At 41.3% G+C, this 18070-nt stretch overlaps 1 long non-coding RNA gene across 1 annotated transcript; it reads right to left on the minus strand.

The window, feature by feature from the left end:
* Window positions 1–3922: 3922 nt before the first annotated feature.
* Window positions 3923–15762, minus strand: LOC129785590 (uncharacterized). The gene is made up of 4 exons (XR_008749718.1): window positions 15614–15762; window positions 13789–13859; window positions 5284–5359; window positions 3923–4008 (listed from the first exon to the last, which is right to left on the minus strand). It is a non-coding gene; the product is annotated as an uncharacterized LOC129785590 (long non-coding RNA).
* Window positions 15763–18070: the final 2308 nt, after the last annotated feature.

The raw sequence follows: 18070 nt of genomic DNA on the forward strand, positions 1-18070 counted from the left end.
CAATATTGTAATTCAAGGAGTATATCAGACATCCTCTTCTATTAGTGATGAAGGTTTGTTCCTCAGAAGAGCCACTGAAGCCGTATCGCAGCTCGCCTTCCTCCACAAAACCGCACAGAGGCTTTAGGAAAGCCAGAATTAAAGTTGGCATCTGTCAAATCGCTGTGGCAGGAAGATGAGCATTTTTCAGCTCATGAATTGGTTTATGACTTTTCATGTACCAGTCAGAACAAAATAAATTTGCAGACTAAAGACCAGCTTTTTAATGGAGCAGTAATGAATCTCAGGCAGAAATTCTTGGCACGCAATGTTTTCAGGATAATCAAAACTTGATTGAACAAGGAGCTGAGCAGCATGACCGAACGTTGGCCCTGCAGTGAGCAGGACTTTGGACTCAATGGCCAGAGGTGCCATCCAAGCTGTGACGTTATGGTGGTTTTGGTTTTTTTAATTGACCTTCATAATGTTATCTGAGTAATTATCAAAACAAACTTGCACTTTAGAAATGTCTAATATGAATTAAGGTACATTTGCATTTGTCAGCGCAGCATTTAATCTGCCGTACTGCTGTCCTCCCTCCTACTTTTATTAAACCCTTTGGAAGTTTCCCTCAGTCTTCCCACTCAACTTAACTGAAATATCTCACCATGGGTACACCCAGACACCTCTCTCTTTACCCCTGATAATTAAAGATATATTGGGTAACTGACCCCAGTTCACATCTTGGCACTATCTGCCAAGCTCCTGCTGCGCTGGCAGGCATCCGTCTGCTCCTCCCTCTGCTCTCTGCCTCAGCGAGCATCAAAGTACCATGCCTCTTGCCTTTGACTATGTAATTCCTTACCAGCAAAGTTTTGTGGCAGGCTTTTGCCCATCTAGGTAGCTATAGTGAGTGCTTTAGATCTTATTTATTTGGTATTTCTCTACACAGCGTGTCACTAGATTAAGCAGGAGTAAGCTGCTGCTGCAAAAGCTGTGCTGTGGTCTTTGGGAAGTGTCTCATTATTGGCACTTGAAAACAACAAGTGGATTTCCAAAGCATTTTCTCTATTACAAATCAGAAATGAGGGAAAAAAAATGGGAGCAGTTCACATCTGAAGCCTTATCACTGAAGAAATGCAACAAAGAACAAATTCTCCCTCACATCTCATTTTTCTTGCACAGACTGATTCAGACTTTTTTTCAGAGGAGAAACCCACAGAAAACTGCTCAATGTGTGCTCATGAGTGGTGCAATTTTACAGCGTTGGAGTACAGGCTAGGCACTAGCTGCCCTAACAAGGAACGCTTCACCCCGTGTTTATGGCAAGTTCCTCATGGAGGATGAGAGCTTGAGCACAACAGGATCTGTGCTTTGAGCCACCTAAAATGTGAGAAGTAGGGTGTCCCCTGGAAGACACAGCAGAAGCCTTGCACTGTGTCACTGAGAAGCACATCCCAGCAAGAACTTTGGGACAGACAGAGAGGAGCAGATCCAACGGATTCCCAGGGAGAAACGCACAAATATTAATGAAGATTCCTAACTCACAGGCCTGATGGGGATAAAGTTTTGCCTAATATTTTAGGAGATAGAAATAAAAGTTGGAGGGAATATCTATCTCTGCACACATAACCTGCTACCTTCTTGTGCCTGCTTTAGATCACCAGCTTCAAATGCATACTGCAGATGTAGTTTATATGTTCAGTTACTCAAAGATGAGAAATAATGGGATTTCAACAATTACAAAACCAAAAGACATATTCTTTGTTGATGAAAGATCTGTCCATACAAATGTGACTCTTGATAATTAAATATGCCCTTCTATCAAGTTGGGAAAGACATGGAGCAAAGATTTAGAGGTGACAGAGGGGATCTAAAATTAGATTCGCACTCGAAGCTGCATTACTTAGGTAAAGCAGAATTTATTTTCTCCAGTTGTAAAGTCACTAATATTCCCAGGGAGAGACTTTCTCCTGAAATACATCGAGAAGATGTATCGTATTTTAAGCCTTCCAGGGTATATGGGGCAAGGTGCTCTGCTAGGGAATAGCAAATGTCTCAAAATGAGAAATTTACCTACTGTTTGAGTTTTTCACTTTGCACAAATGCATGGGCAGCTAACTCAAGTGTCAGCCAGGCAACTACTTTTCTCTCCAAATACCTGTCTTCAACTGTCTAAAATATTAATCTTTTTCCCTTTCCCCCATTCAAAATGCGCACACTGGGTGAACCACAGGCATTAGCTGTGTTAACCACCCAAATATTTCTCTCTGAGTTACTGGGGATGGCAGATGTCATGAAATAGAGCTGAAACCTACGTGTCAGTCCTCATTGCATGGCTCCCATGAAAAGCAGTGGTGCAGCTTAATGTTGGGCACACCATGAGGACTAATGCCCTGACTAAGGTGATGGCCAGCTGCTTTTGGAAAGACACAGTGCCTGGTAGACCCCATGTCGCCCACCCAGGGAAGAGGGCTGGAGCAAGAACACTAAAGCTTCAATGGCTAACCAAGTCCAACATGTTTTAATTTCTCATATGTGCCCGGCATACTTGCCGTCTTAAAAATAGAAGAGTCTTGCAGCACTACCAGGACAACATCACTCTGAAGACTGTTTCAGGTAATTGGTTGCCTAATGCACTGCTCCTGGCTCTTCAGTTTGCGATTATGATAGGTTAAAGATGTGTGCTGTCCCAGTATTACCTTAGGAAAATGTATTTTCTTGTAGCAATCTGATTTTACACAGTTTTCTATTCTAAGTTAATACAATGGCGGATTTGGACTTTACTTGCTATAAATGAAGTAAACAGGAAATCTGAAGAGAAGAGAGAAACGCGGCCAGAGCAAATTGACCTTTTAATTAATGCATCTTTTCCCTGAGATTCACTTTCTTTCCCCCACTATTTCCTCTTCTGCCAGTGCTGCTTGGTGTGACAGGAAACTAATTAGACTCAGAGCTCTCATCAGCCAAGAAAAAGAATCATTAATTTTGGTACTTAAGAAACTGAAGTCCTGACTCACAATATTTCCAGGCAGTGCAGTTTAGTATCTGATGATGGACAGCATCAGCTCTAGCCATTTCCTTCACCTACAGCCACCACCACAATCAATCACCAGAGAAGCGCAGGTAAACAAGGGTTTGGTGATGCAAATATAACTGATGAGAAATGACACCCTCACATGGTGCCCTCAACTGTGCCGCCTGCCTTTGGGGCTTCATAACACAGTGCCACACCAGAAAAAAGATCTCAACTTGATGTTAATTCCTTGTATGAAAGCAGTCAGTCCTGAATCCATAATTAAATGTAACTAATATTTACTTTGACAAGACAACAGGGAGGGGGATTTGGGGGGGAATAGCAATCTATGGTATTGCTGAAAGATTTAGCACATCAACCTTTCACTCCAGTTGCTGGCACCGTAAAGCTTCTTCTTTACAATCTCCCATTTCACTGAGCGTTTTTGAGCAAAGGATGAAGCTGAGCTTGTTTGAGTTTCACTGAACTTGGCTAGAGGATAAGGCTGAGTGGCTATGATAAGGAGAGAAATTTCTGGAAGCAAATTGTTTTTCCCTTAAAGTGACAAGGTTCAATCCAACTTTTCTTTTGTTTAAGTCTGTAGTGGAACAAGTGGATTTGGGCAGTTTTCACTTGCAATTTCACATCTCAGATGTGCCCACAATCACCCCTGAAAATCTGCCAACCACCTTAACAGCCTGTTAGCACATAACTGGCCCATGTTCAGTCTTTACTGAAGACATCCCAGGCAAGGCTGAGGAGCGGGAGTGCTCTGGGAAATGGTCCCCAAAGACCCTTCTCCCCCCAGCCACACTGCCCTGGCACAGAGGTAGCAGAACACCCTTCTGTGGGGGCTGGTCACAAAAGACTTAGATTTGTGCCTTAGAACACAACTTCAAAATACATCTTTTTCCGAATAAAACCTACCAGCTTGTATCACCATCTCTGCTGCATGTTAGCGTGCTGGGAATGTCCCCTTAATGCTGTATCTCAAGCAATAATTAGATCTTAGCCTGCAAAAAAAGTAACATTTCTATAAAAATCCCAATTTATATATATATATATATATATAATTATTTCAGCATGCTCTTGGTTTTATTTATTTTGTTCTTTAGGTAAGGAAATCTACTTAAAAGAAAGTTTTCAGCTTTACTTCCCATACAAGGTCTGATGGCCTCTCCATATTTAAACTTTCTGCAGTTTCTCTTTCCCCACTGGAAGGGGCTGGTGGCTTCTCAAATAATGTGTGTTCCAGTTTGGTCTCCTAGATTTTCACTCTCTTCTTCACAAGGTCAAGCTCTTCAATCTCCTTGCAAGTTAATATCAACAATCAATGTAACTCATCTCTTCCACTGGGGTTGTGATGACTTTTAGTTAATCCTAGAAATATTATCCCCAGGGATGCAGAGCTTCATGGAGAAGTCATTCATGCATGGAGCAATACATGACAAGCAGAGCTTCTGTCAACACATGTCAGCACCACACATGTTGGTGTGGAGGGAAACAGGTGAGTGGCATGAAGTGGACGAGACAGTGCTGCTCCTTTGGCTTTGGGATATCAGGGGCAAAGGCACAATAGGTTGGAACTGAGTGAGCCACCTCGAAGTTTCATAAAACTAGAGCTGGTTACTCGCATCTTATTCTTGCCAATGCTATGAATCTAAAAATGCAGTAAAAATATTCACTACTTTCATTGAATATTTGTCTTTTCAGACATAAAGCACTACTTCTTGCATAATTGAAAATTATGAGAACTGGGTATAAAATACACAGGCAAAACTAATGCTGATGTTTCCTTCTTTTAAAAAGTCATTTTTCCCTTTCCTAGGACATGTCTTCTTGGAGTTTTCCCTGCCTTTCCATGCATTAGCCAAGCTGGTTGCCAAGTCCCCACTGCGCTCTCCTTTCCTCCCTGTGATAAGAGGGCTGTTGACTTTTACATGTAAAAAATGATGAATTATGGGTTTCTCCCAGTGGAGCTACACTACTCAGGAAATCGCAAGGCAACAGTTGCCTGGCCAGCAGTGAAACATGGCTGGTACTACAGCAAGGGGGGTACTCAATGATCCAGGCAGCAGTTTGCATTTTTAACACATAAAATGAAATTTAAAAGGCTTTGTGATAAAATGGCAAGCAAAAATGGGTTGATAGATCTCAATAAAGTGCTGGGGGACGTTGTCCAAGCAAGGCAGGACCTTTAGGGGCAATCAAACACCAAACTGTTGTGTGCAGAAAAGGTTGTCTGGAGGCAGGGTGTGAGCAGTAAATATTGGGATCATCACACTGACCTGAACACTCACGGACTGGTACTTGTGTGGAGGGTTCCAAAAAAGCAGATGCCTTTTTCCTTCTCTGGAAATGTTCCTGGAAGTAGAAAAAATTTAACCTGGGAGGGATAAGCAAGAAATAGTAACAGCTTAATTCTAAGACTAAATCATAGAATCATAGAATCATTTAGGTTGGAAAAGACCTTTGAGATCAAGTCCAATCATTAAATGTCAATGTATAAGTTGCAGATTGCTTGTGCGTTATTGCTGTTATTCTGAGCCTTTTGTAGCATTCAGGCATTTTACCGAGTAGGAAGTCAGTGTTACACCCAGGACAGTCAGTATCTCTTTAGGACAGTCAGATGTTTATCTGCTAAACTTTGTATTTAAAATCCAAAGAGGAAAACATCCCAGCCCATGGACAAGCTCTTCTGCAGTTCACAAGATGGTGTGTGGTGCCTCAGAGGGCTCTGAGGGCTGGGGGGCATCTTCCCAAGGCCTTTTTTCTCCTCCCATGGGTTTCTCACTCCTGCGATCCTCGGGCTGGGTTTCTGCTATTCATTGTGTTGCAAAGCATGGATTAAATGCAGATTTCTCCCCCCGTCCAGATTTGCCTCTCTTGTGCACCCAGTGCTCTCAGCTGTAGCCCTCAATGCTCTTGGACATAGCTAATATGCTAAAAATTAATGTATTAATTCTAATTTACTCCCGTGCTTCTCTTGCACCAGGCAGATAGCCATGGGGCAGAGCCAGTGGTCAAAATGAACCAATACGAAGCATTACTTGAAAGGCATGTTATAGTAAACGGGGGTGCGTTTTATAAAAAACTGGTTTAGTCATATTAGCGGATGCCATAGCTTGAATAACTGCCTTTTCAACATTTTCCTTTTTTTATTCTTTTATTTATTTCAATATGCCCTCAATACTTTTAACTACACACAATAATTTGATCTGAACACTGCAAATTATTTACTTACTGGAGAAATCTTTTCCCCTTTAAAAGCATGAACTGAAAGCCTTTGATGGCTGAGTCTGAAAAAATGGAAACACTGCACCTCATCACAGCCACTGGTAAAAGCTGTGTTTGGTAATGAAGTAACTAATTGCCTCAGATAAAATGGAAGAAAAAATCTAATTCTTTTAATTTCAACCATCATTATTTTTTTAGAAACATTTATTCATAAAGAATAATAATAATTAAAAAAAGTTTTTTTTAAAAAACAACCCTCCCTGAATTGCCCACTTAGGAATTACTCTACATTAGCTCAGACTTCACAGCAGACAGACTAAATTGTCCAGGGATTAAACATCAGTTTAACTACAAATTTTGTACAATGACAATCAACTGCTTGGCCAGAGGTTCAAGTGAGGCTTTGCTCTATGCAATAAATTTTGTGTTCTCCTTTTCTACTGGGGCTCTGCCAGAAAGAAAGAAAGGAAGAAGGGGGAAGGGGGCGGGGGGGGGGGGGGGGGGGATAGAAAGAAAGGAAAACATAGAAAGGAAGAAAAGTTGTATTGAGAATGCCCATATTTCAGCAGTCCCTGCTGTTACAAACTAACCAAACTGGAAAAACCCTGGTTCCAGTTTAAAAAGGAATTATGTACGAAGGCAAGAAACTAGCAACAGCTCTTCCGTGCTCAGCTCAATAATACATATAAAAAAATATTGGTATGTACATGGAGAATAAATAATTTATCCACCCCCTTCCTGCTGTTATTTCAGTTATACTGCACAGGTTTCTATCAAGGCATACATTTTCCATTCTTGTGAAAACATGTTTTAATTCTGCTTATTTTATTTGAATTCTAATCCAATTCCTATGAGCATTGGTATATGCAAACCTTAAATAAAAACAATGGTAAGTACATTTTGAAAGTTTATGTAAAACTGATCATGCAGAAAGCCTAAATTTTTCATCCTTCCAATGGATGGAAAGAAAAATAACCACCAAATGGCATGCCAGGTCCACAAGACAGCAAACAATTCTCACAGCACATATAACAAGCTATCTACAAAATTGGCCTAGTGACTAAGGCACATATAATTGAGAAAATTCACGAGCTATTTCCAGACAATTTGTGAACAAAAGAACCAAAAATAGGTAAGTAAGGAATCTGCATTAAATGATTCACCCATCTCTTACATCTGATTTTCTCAGCTGGATTCTTCTGTCTCTTAAACACGACACCCTAGTCTGTGGCTCGTTCAAGTGATTTCAATATAATATTTTCATATGTAAATATCAGGCAATTCACAGAAAAAAAAATATTTTCCCACACATCTTGACATTTTTTCTACCCTGTGGTGTGGATTTCAAAATGGCAATACCACAGCAGTGTCAGAAAGCAAAGATAAATCAGTCTTCACCGCTATTAAATTCTGTCTCACTGATGTATGTATGTCAGTTGTTATCCTGTAGCTATCTCTCTTAAAAAATGCATTTTATTATCAATGCATGGTAATATATAACAGATTCAATTTTAAGCTTAACAAAATCACAGCACTTTGACCCGTGGTATGTTAATATTAATATTTCTGGAATAGGGTTTTTTTCCCCTTCAAAGACAAATATTATTCCATAAAGATGCTTCTTGAGGTATTTTCATTATCTTGTACAACAAATTAGTTAAATCTTGATCCAGAAAATGTTCAAATCCAATACAAAAAGAGACTGTTACTAAAATCTGAGTTGCTTCTTATCATGGGTTCATTATCTTGTGCACTGCAATGAGGTCTCTTGTGACCTACTCATGTAAACATACCCTGACCAAAATTCCCACAAACTCCAGCAGGGTTGTTCTCACATTCTTTATTTTACAACCATTATTTTTCCTCATTTAACAACATCTGTACCTCCAACCAGACATACAATTATCTAGAAAAAAGGGATATACTATGCTTAGAAAATGAATAGTGGCACACAAAATGGGGGTCCTGCATTTGCCAGCTGAAGCCCAGCAGACAAATGGAGGAAGAACCAAGGTATGGACGTGGTTGCTGGGATGTCCCATGGCTCACGCCCTGGGAGGCAGAAGCAGCCCCCGGCTGTGTCCCGAGCTCAGTATTCAGGACAGCACCACCAGCATGGCACAAAAGACACGGTTAGCACACCGAGGACCTGCTCTGCTGTGGCAGCGAGAGCAAAACTTGATTTGGAGGTGGCAGAAAATCATCAGGGCGTGAATTTTCTTGACATGGGACTTAGACCTGAGTACAGGTTATGCTGGACAGATGTTAAATGACAAGAACATCTGTTGATAGGTAAAGAAGTCCTCTCATCAAAGTGAAAGGAGGTGAATTTTGAAAGTACAAATCAATCATCTTGTGTTTTGACTGTTTCATCTTTTTTTAAAAAGCAGGCAATGGATGACTTGTTTGAAGCAGACAATGGTACTGTAATTTCTTTATCTATATCTATAATGGCATCATGAATATGCATCTTTGGAGATTAAAGAAAACCCTTTCTCAGACTCTGACATTAAAAAACCACTCTGAATTTGATTATTTAAATCATACTAAATTATCAATGCAATTATCACACAGACAAAACAAGTAGATTATTATTCTGTGCAATTCTCATTGAAATGAAAAGGGGGAGAAACAAAAGGAAAGGGAAAACCATCCCAACCTTCAAAAATGTGCTCCCAATCCATCTCCTCTTCTCCTTCAATATTCATCTTCTCTTACAAGGTGAAAAGTCTTTTGTCCCCCAGCTCTCTGTTCTTTATTTCTTTCATAAACGTCTCCATCTTTCCTGTATTTATAAACTAAAGAGGTTCACTTAAAGTAACCGAGCAGTGTAATATGCATGAATACTACTTAATGAGATGACTATCTGTGTCCCAGCACCGCCATCTGGTATCAGCATCCACTGAGGCCAGCCACTGATGGCTGTGGTATTGCCGCAGAAACCACACTTCAAATCTACTCATCCAGGAACTGCAGCTGCATGGTGGGATTTCCAGCGTGCTGGGAAAATGCACATGATGGGGGCATCATTTTCCTCACCCTCATCAGCTCATGGTAACCACCATCGTGTTGTGGAGCAAAGGCAGAGTGAAGGACACAGTGCTCATGTGCAAGGGAGTGTTAGGAAGTTGAGCATTTTTCATCTCTAGGAGGGAAACCTAGTATCTGCCTGTGGGAATGCTGGTGGGATTAATTTTTCACCTTTAAAGTTTTGTGTGCATAGAAACTGCCTCTCTTCAGGGACACGTGTTTTGCCATACTGCCGCCTCCAACATTCCCACCGCTCGTGGTGAAGCTGGTAACACAAATGAGATGCTGAGCAAGATATTCTCCCAGAAGACACTATTTTTCAACCTTAAAACCTACAGCTCCTATTCCTTCACACAAAAGTTAACGCAAATCTAATGAAGTTTCAGCACTGTTGCATCTGTGCTCCTTTCTCAGCAGTGAAAGCAGGAGAAAGAGAGAAAAGTGGAGCTGTGGGCTTTGAAATGCAAAAGCAGCTTTCTCATTGCAGGTAAATTATCTTATATTGTACCACCAGAAGTGGGAAGCATTTTTCTGTTCTGTCAGGGACTATATAGACATTGACCATTTTTAATGCTTCTGAAGATCCTAATCTAAACTAATCTAGTGTAAAGGAATGTTAAAGGATGCTCTTCAAAACGTTATACGTAAAGTGTGAGATAAAACCTGTCAGGTTAAACTCTGGGTTAGCATTAACTGTGATGCAGGATGCAGTTTGTTGTCATTGTTCATCTCCCACTTCACTTTACGTCGTTTGCACACACCATGTGAAAGCTCGAAGGGACACATTTTAATTTGAGTTTTATGATGTGTGAGGTTAAAGCCTCATAATGTTAAAAAAAGGGTGTCATAAATAAGGGCAGCTGTCTGGTGTATATGAAAAAGCCCACAGCAGTTTGTGCAATCCTCTTGGGACAGCTGAAGGTGAACAAACACAACATAATGTTTGTCAGGCTCTCCCATTGCATTTCCAAAGCAATCTCTGTTATTACGTTTCAGCCCTCAATCCAGACATACTCATGCTGGTGACCAGTAACCAGCTTAGCTCTGGAGACTGTGCGGACCTGGAAACAGGAGTGGTGGAAATATTTTGACCATGGCACTTTGTCTGAAATTGTCATGGCTGTTTTGGCCTCAAAAGCTGTTTTCTATAACCTTTGGCACTACATTCAACCAAACACAACCCTAGCCTATGGGTCAGAACATAAAAGGAAATTGCTAGCTTGTGTTGGCTGGAAATTCTCCATTACTGATCCACTGGATGAATGGGAATGGAGTTGCTCGGTTCATCCATTTCGCACAGGCAGTTGTGAATTTATTATAAAATACTTTCTTTGATAGATTTGTGAGGTTCCAAAAAAAAACCCCATATTCATCCTAAAGAGTATGTCTTCCTTTTGTAAAATTTAGCACTTACAATGACAATAAACTAGGAAATACTTAACGACATACGTAAGGGTAAGGTATAGTGCAAGTTACTTTTCCCATGGAACAAAATGAAAATCAGTTTATTGTACTGCTCTGATCTCAGTGGGAGACAATTTCAACCTCTGGCTTTGCAGGTTTGGCATGAGTGTGCTCTTGCCCTTGCTCCAGGAACAGAGGAATGGTTTCTGCAGCAGCCTGTGCTCCTGTGCCAGGCTGTCCTGCGGCACAACGCAATGCTGTAGCACTTCACGTGAGGGCTATTTCGTGTCATATGCTAAGTCTGTTATAATATAGCTCTAGAAAGGGATGAGAAGCTGAAACCTCCCAAAAATAAGCAAACCTGAGCTAGCAGATCATCAGGATGTCTAACCTATGGGTTAATGCAAGTTTCATCAGGAAGCAAGCAATCCCTGGGGCGCAGGGACAGGGCGAGGTGCCTGACTGGGTTAAGAGGTGCACAGGGCAAGGATGAGTGTCTGGCCAAAATGGGTAATTTTCATCTCAAAGGAAGAAATGAATTTTAAATCATATAATTTGTTCCTCTCGTGCCTATGTCATGTTCATACCTAAGTGCTATTGCCCCTTAAACACTATTTGCAGGTACAGAATGTTTAGTGATAGACAGGGAGAGTAACGCAGGGACTGATCTCCTTGGATCCTGTAGTCCACCCGGGACTCCAAAGCAGGACTCAACACCGTCTGTGTCATTGCTGGCAGAGGGGTGCCCAGTCCCTTGTTAAAATCCCATCAAGAGCAGTTCCACAGCAGCCTCAGCCCTGCCCAGCACCCCTTCCTGGCGCTCACCTGCGCTTCCCTTATAGAAGCTTTTCTCCCAGACATCCAACCAGTTTAGTGAGCTATACCCAGTCCATATCCATTTTAACTATTGTGTGCGAAACAGTTTTCATTGTTGAAACGTTAATGAAATCTTTGTGTACGCTCATGGAACATAAAGAGAGTATAAAACTCTATTTACCACGTACCCTATAACAATTCTCACTCTCATGAGTGAATTTCATGTTTCTGCCAAGCAAAAGGTGTTTCATAATATTTACTGAGAATGAGGGAAAGAAAGTTGTTCTGTGCAGCACCCTGATAGCAGCATTTTAACACGCAGAGATGTTTGACAGCCTTGTCTCTTTCTGTGAGGTGCTGGGGATGTTGCACTAATAGCATGGAGGTTTTTGCAGTCATCTTCCTGATTTCCAGTGCTTTGATAGAAAATTGATAAGGTTGTTAAGGCCAAAACCTGCTGCCACTGTCACCATGACACAGGCTGCAGTCAGAGAAATCTCATCACACCACTTCATTGTTGTGCCTTATTGTTTGGTGGGGAAGTCACGGGGGGAGGAAAAACCACACCAGCAGACTGAGCAGTGCTCCTCGAGCAAGGCTTTTGTGCTCTGGAATTTACTGGTGGCACCAGGAACATGCTACTGGATCACAGGCAGGACAGACCTGAGCAAGGGCTGGTCCTCCAGCAGCAGACCGGTTGGGAGCTCAGTGGGACAGCTCAGCGACCTGCAGCATGCCTGGGGAGGGCTTGTGAAGGCACGTGGGAGCCTACAGGAATTTTGTCTGTTTGCAACACGTATGCAAGGTAAGCACTGTACAAATCCAGGTGGGAACAATAGTAATGCTGGGACTTGTGGCCATACTGTGGACAGACCAGCCTGTGGAGCTGGCTTACTGCTTGGTAAGAGAAGCAAAGGATGATGTTGGCCCAAAGTATCCTGGGGACTGAAATTCTTCTGTGATGCTCAGCTCTCCCTTGTACTGCCAGCCACAGGGATCACTTCGAAACACAGGGGAATGCCCTAAATAAGGTCTGTGTTTCCTAAATATTTCATAGTTAATTACATGTATTAAACCTGTATCTTTGTATATATACCTTGATATTGTGACTAATGCTCAGGACACATGCTGTAAGTATCTAATAGACACAGAACTGCGTACAAATTAGTCAGAACAAACCTTTCTGAATTCTTCCAAAACTGTTCTCCCAGTCTCAGTAACTGAATATCTCATGTATGGGAATGAAGGACTGCCAGCCTGGCAGTTAAACTGGCTTCATTACAATGCAAAGGTCATGAGCTCAAACTCTCTTTAGCTTATATTGCTACTAAAATTTCTATTAACTTTTCTTTACATCAAAGCAATTGTAGCTGAAGTTATTCTCATCATTTGCCTAAAGCAAAAACACAAGCTGCCAAACAGCTGCAGTAGCTTTTCTTTTTTTTTTCTTTTTTTTTTTTTTTTTTAATATGGAAACAATAGTAAAAAAAAAAGGAACAGAAAAAAACTCCAAATTCCACTATGGCAAGCTTATTAACAAGTTCATTAACAAATTCATTTCACTGATTAAACTCAACAATATGCACTCAACAGAAACAGGCATAATAGCAAAACCTAATTGTTGCAAGCACATCGCTTTATACAAGGCAGTTTATACACGATAGTGTTGATGCATGGGCCAGATTCATGAATGCTGCTGGGCCATACTCCTCGCTGGGGCAATTCTGGAGGCTTTGGGCCAAGGACATCATCTCATTCCTTGGATGATCCAGTCCATTTCCTCCATTACTAGCGCAAGTACTGTACTGGGACAGTGGATTTAGCATTTACATCTCAGTGTCAGGAAAGAGTAGGCATAATTTTATATCCCTAGACAGTCCCACACAAAGCACATTGGAGTCCAGCACAGCTCTGGAGTACATGCCTGGAGACGTATGTACTCCATCTGTTCATTTTTCCTATGGTTGCATATGAACAAGTGGGACTCAAGTGCTTCGTTTCTTACATGTTGGATTACATTATTCTTTTATTTCAAATGAAGAAGACAATAACCAACAGCACTGTCCAAAATAAAAAACCCACCATAAACGCAACAGGTTTTTCTAAGGACTGCTGCTGCTTCCTCCTGTGCATCAATGACTCAAATAGCTTTTCATATGTAACCACTGTTCATCTTCCTGGCATTTTCCCATTATTATTTTTTTTTTTTCTGAAGGCCACTCCTATCAAGGAAATAAACTCAGGCTGAACTAGGTATAACTGTGGTGATCTGTGTAAAAATACTAATAATCATTGGCCTTGCTTACCTTCTCTTCCATGTCCCCTACATATTAGAGTCAATCCTCAGTGCAAGGATTTATCAAGGGTCCTGGAGAAGCTGGAAAGAGTGAACATGGTAAGGTATTAGTCCAGCTTTGCTCTTACATGCTGGGTATCTCCAAAACCAGCATCACTGCAAAATGCTCCATCTCCCACTCTGGCAGGTTCCTCCAGCCCAGATCCTCTGCAAGTGGCAGAGCAGCTTCTGTGCCAGCTGCCAACAGCATTTATGCTGTGCAAACAGCAGGCCTAAAGGTTTTATCCCACTTACTGTGCTGATGGCAGATGAGGAATTTAAATCACCAGCTACGTATGGTATTAGGTAAACGTCCTTCCAGGTACTCACAGCCCACCAGTAAAAGGATGCTGGTCTGCATTAGGATCTGCCTGTGGTTCTGTAGCCTATAGCTTGTTTCTAAAACTCTTCATTTCAGCTGCCTTTGGTTTCTAATCGGCTATTTCTGCCTCTTTCCATGATTAGATGGCTGAGTTAAGTAACTTACTGTGAGAGCAAAGGAATAATAAATGTCTGTGTTTCAAGCGTACTTTAGTGGTTTAAGCCATGTTAAAAATGAAAACACTTCAGGTCATCAACCTGAGAATTTAGTCATGCCCACTTAAAGCGCTTTAATGGTCTGTTAATGTAATGCTGGCAAGTGCATCTACAACATTATATATAATAAAATAAAATTAATTCCCAGTGCATTAAGGTATAGTATTTTTTTTCAAGTTTACCTTAAAAAGATCATATATTTATAATAATTGTCACTCCACATACAGACAAGACATTATTTTCAGAGCTTCCCAAACAAAACACTTCCCAGAGGTTTTAGCTGGTTCCAAATACGTCCCTGAGCTGAGCAGTTGCAGCATGCAGGTATAATTCTTTGTGTCTAACAGAGAACGGGGAAACTGAGGCAGCAGTCAATTAAATTGCTTGGCAATAGGTGTAACCAAGATCAGCATCAGACAGCAGTTCAGAGTGGAAATGCCAGTCTTTGACCTTCTCAAGGTGCCAAAGCCAGCTCAGGCACAGGACCCCCCCCCCCCCCCCCCCCCCCCCAGCTCATGCAAAGGCAGTGCCCCCCCCCAACCCCAACCCCCAGGGGTTTCCCCAGCAGCTCTCCCCTGAGTTCTTCCTAAAAGGCAGCTGGACAGATAGACACGTGCCTGTATTTACAGTCCCTTTTGCAAATATGACATAAAGTACAGAAAGCTGATATTAAATCAGATGTGAGTGCCAGTATTTTCTGCACATAATTTCTGTAGTACTGACAAGTTTTCCAGAAGATGCCTTGCAGTGAACTTATTATTGCCATTATTACGAGCGTGCTCTGCTTCATTCAGGGAACATCTTCAAACATATTTGAGGTTGAGCTCTTTAGCAATTTCAGCCCTAACAGTCTTTACCAGTGAACCGTGCACTGTAAATAAGGTGGAAAAAACCTCCCATTTCTCAAAATGATAATGTCTGGACTTTTCCCTGGTTGAAATTCTAACAGTAATAAGCATATTTGCATTATATCAGCAGCCTGATATTTCAGCTGCTGCTGATATTACAGCTATCTGCTCAGTAAAGTTCTGATATTTACAGTGCATGCGGTACTGTCTGTTGTTAAACTCATGAACGAACTCAATGACAAAAAAACCCGGGAAATGTATGAACTGGAATAAAAAGAGGACGGAAATAGTGTGTACTATGTTATCACAGGCATCAGAATCAAAATACAAGCAGTAACGCAATTTCTGTTGAAATAAATGTCCCCTGACTCCCACCAAACTTCTTCCCAACACACTCTATTTTCTACTCACATGATTCATAACTTTTTCCTCAAGTTTTCTCCTCTTTGTGGGGAAGGTGACCACAGCACAGCAGCTCATATGACTTGCCTTGCACAGAGATCTCCCGGCACTGGCTGCTCTTTGCCTGATGACTGTCCTGGAGATACAGCTGGTTTAGGGTCTCACCTTGCAAGAAGCGGGTGGTCCCAAATGTCACAGAGGAGGTGTCTGTGTCTGACACCAGCACTCCAGCAAGAAACCATGCCCTTGGGGTAAAAATTGCAAGACAAATCTTTGTGGTTTTTCATTTAACCTGACTTGCTTTTCCTCCCTCAGCCTCCTCCCGATCTGTGTTTGGGATGAGGGTTAGGGCTGGGAAAGTGATACATTTGCCATACGTTGGCCAGCTCATTTCCCCTTTGACCTGGGTACAGCAGTTAATGCATCGTTTTACCAATATATAAGGTTTATTTTTACAAAGACAGCTCAGAGCAGGTGACTCCAGACACCAAAAAAGTATTTTCTTTTCTGTTTCTCTTTAAAGGATTATTTCTTCCCCCCATGCATATGATTTTTGTTAGAGAATGAAATATCTTATTGAATTAAATCAAGAAAAATTGTATTTTTAATTTAGAAGTTTTGTTTTCCACTCTCTTTAGAAAATGTCTACTCTTCAAATCTTTAAATGTTTCCTTAGGTAATACTAGTGTACATAACACTATACCATAACAGTTCCCAATGAGAAGATGCATTTATATTGACAGATATTTCAGTTCACTGAGCAGAATATTACAGTCTATAGAGCTTTGATAGAAGGAGCGATAAAGCTATAGAAGAAACATATTAAGTTTCTTGCAAGTAAATGACAAAACTGTAGAAAATTAACACTGCTGGTGTTAGACTGTCAAATTTCTCATTTTCCTTTCTGCTCATATTCATTCATCAGAAAACACATAACATTTGTGAGAATACTGCAGTGTTAGTCGTTTTGAACTGAGAATGGTCATCTTAATACCTAGAAAGGTTATGGTCTGTCTTGTACATCTGAGAAATGGAAAATTACTTAAATGTAATTTATTTTCTGTTTTCTAGAGTATACATTATATGATCTATAAATGCATTTTATTTTTGTCTCTAATTTCAATCTATACCTAATTCACTACTTTAGAGATCCACAGAAATCCCAGGAAGACAGGCAGGAACAATTCCCTAATTTTAAGGGAAGATGGGAAGAAAAAGAAAGAGAAGAAAATGCTAACATCATCTCCTGTTATAGCGTATTGCTTGTAAGAATACTCTGCAGGTGACAAATTATGAGGTAAATTGATACAGCCACAATGGTGTTGTCTGGGTACTCGGGAGATGGGTCCTTGCTGCACCCCAGGCCCCCCTGGTAAACCTCCCTGGCCAAACCTCTCGAAGCAAATGGACTCTCCTTGAGTTTTTCTTAATGTAAGGTAGAAGACAACAACACCTCTTTACCTCCCAGAAATGGCTGAAATGGGGATCTTCTCAAGGGCCCATGACTTCCCCAGGATGGTAATAATCAACACAACGCACAATGCCCGAAATGGGGAGGGTTTGCAGGGGAGACCAGGGCCAAAGCTCAAGCATGAGCTCCAGGTGCAGCCTCGCTGGGTGATGCCAGCAAGAAGTGTCTGAAAGCAGGTGGAAAAGGAAAGGTATTAATGACTGAAAACTGGGAGATTGGAATGGGTCAGAACAAGAGGGGGTTTATGAGGACTTCTGAAATGAAACAAAAAATGAGCTGGTGATCTCCTAAATGCTAAAGTTCGTACCTTGAAAAGAAAGCATGCCCTGCTTCGGTAGGGAGACTACATCAGAGCCTTCTGACAAACATCTCTCTGGTCCTAGAGCAAACTTATATACTTTTTTTCCTAAAAAAAAAAGAAGTTTCTTTTCTAGCTACCTAAGACTGGGAATCAGCTGCAGCAAAAGTCACGGGGGAGCTTCTGCATTCAGGTTTATTTCTGCAGTTTGGGGAGGAATCAGCTTTCAGAAGCCTTGGAGGATCCAGGCTCAACACAGGAGGTTTTTAGTGTCTACGTGTGACAGAAGACACAGTTGTGCTAAGGTATAACTGCTTTGGGAAGTGTAACATTGCAAAATAAAACCTTCTCCTAGAAAACTAAAATAGAGCTCGTCCATGGGCAACACTCACTTCTTCAGGTTGGATTTTTGATTTTTCATTTGTTGTTCAGGTTAAATAGATGGCCATTACCCTGTAGGGCTGGTAAACTGAAAGGAAATTCTTTCCATCTTGTTTCACATCAGCATTTGACTCGACATCCCAATCACGCCATGCCAAAGCAACGCTGTGTGCAGTGTCAAGCAGGCAGCTTGACAATGCTGACTAAGGGTCAGAGCACGATGTCGCAGAAGCTGTACTGTTCAAATGCATTTATATGAGACCACAGAGTGATGCTAGGAAAAGGAATTTCAAGAATGCTTTAGCAACAGAAAACA

This window comes from Falco peregrinus, chromosome 1, assembly GCF_023634155.1.
Source record: "Falco peregrinus isolate bFalPer1 chromosome 1, bFalPer1.pri, whole genome shotgun sequence".
Classification (NCBI taxonomy): Eukaryota; Metazoa; Chordata; class Aves; order Falconiformes; family Falconidae; genus Falco; species Falco peregrinus.